General features: G+C 35.4%; 1 protein-coding gene across 1 annotated transcript in view; it reads right to left on the bottom strand.

Annotated features, from left to right (window-relative positions):
• PLEKHH2 (pleckstrin homology, MyTH4 and FERM domain containing H2) overlaps positions 1–1,620 on the bottom strand; it is a 128,030-nt gene that overhangs the window by 99,529 nt on the left and 26,881 nt on the right. The gene's annotated exons all lie outside the window — the stretch shown is intronic.

Genomic DNA, 1,620 nt, shown 5'->3' with positions numbered 1-1,620 from the left:
CTATATGTGACCTCCTCCCTGGGGAACGGACAACAGAAAAGTGGGTGAAGGGAGACGTCAGAGAGGGCAAGTTATGACAAAATAATAATTTATAAATTATCAAGGGTTCATGAGGCAGGGAGGGAGGGGGAAAATGAGGAGCTGATGCCAGGGGCTTAAGTGGAGAGCAAATGTTTTGAGAATGATGGGGGCAATTAATGTACAAATGTGCTTTACACAACTGATGTATGTGTGGACTGTGATAAGAGTTGTATGAGCCCCTAATAAAATGATTAAAAAATAATAAAAGTATTGATATGAAAATAATAAATAAATAAATAAATTAGTATCGGACATATGGAGCTAATATCGGACTTATGGACTTGATCTGGAGCAGGCTGGGATGATTTCTTAATGTACAATTACTCTTTATATAAAGCTCTTTCTTATACACATATATGTGTCTTATGAATTTGTTTCTTGAGTCCCCCCAGACTAACACATCAACCCATTGATTGTATAGAAATTGAACCCTCTGTCAATAAATGTTTTTTTTAAGCAATCATAAGGTACATGAGGATACGTGAATACTGATTCCATCTGGATTAATAGCAGAATGTTGGTAATATTTTGGTGTCATGATGATACTACTGATTGTTTAAGGTCTATACTTTTACATTAATTATGGAAATACTCATGAGCGAAATGATATGACTGAGATTTGCTTCAAAATGAACAAGTATAAGGATAAAAACAAAACAAACAAACAAAACCAAAAATCACTGTAACACAGTCGATTCCAACTCCCAGACCACCCTAAAGGCCAGAGTAGTACTGCCCACAGGGCTTCCAAGGTGGCAATCTTTACAGAAGTGATTGCCACAATTTCCTACTATGGGGCAGCAGGTGGGTTCAATCTGCTGTCCTTTTGGCTAGTAGTGGAATGCGTGGCCACTGCACCACCAGGGCTCCGGAGTGTGGAGGTAGTGGAGAAGTAAAATCCGTGTCAGAAGGAGTAGCCATGAGCTGACTTTTTATTCGAGTTAGTGATGAGGATTCATTATTCATTAAACTATTTGGCTACTCTTGATTATGGCTGAAATTTTTTCTACTTGCATCATGGTTTTTCCATAAAAACTTAATTTTTTTTCTTTTTTAATTGATGAAAATCAGGGAATTAGTTAGGGCTGGCTTATTTAGACATATTGTTAGACCACTGAAACAATCCAGTGCACAAAATTTCATTTTTTAGATGAAAATAAAATTCAGTAGTGTTCAAGTTGAAGGGTAAAAACACAACAAACTTAGTATATGAGAATTTTAATATATACTTCTTGAAAGAAATAATTGTATATCTAAACCTATGGGGATTCTAGACTCAGTTGAATCTGACATTGATCTTTTTATAAAATGTGAAGCTGTGAACTTCAGACCCTCAGACACACTTTAGGGGTGGGTGACCTATACAAAACACTCATTTTATTGTTGGCAAAGCCCCAAAAGAGTTAATTGGGGAAAATATTTTCAAAAGAAAAAGAAAAACTAGGAACTAAAAAAACGTAGAAGGAAATGCAATCACTTCAAATTCCATAATTCTAACAAACATATTGAAAAGTTGAGGAATATTTCATGTCTTTTAAA

The sequence above is a fragment of the Echinops telfairi genome, unplaced genomic scaffold, assembly GCF_000313985.2.
Source record: "Echinops telfairi isolate 266 unplaced genomic scaffold, ASM31398v2 ScPeMD7_7475;HRSCAF=8513, whole genome shotgun sequence".
Lineage (NCBI taxonomy): Eukaryota > Metazoa > Chordata > Mammalia > Afrosoricida > Tenrecidae > Echinops > Echinops telfairi.
This window is presented reverse-complemented; position numbering and strand designations above follow the sequence as displayed.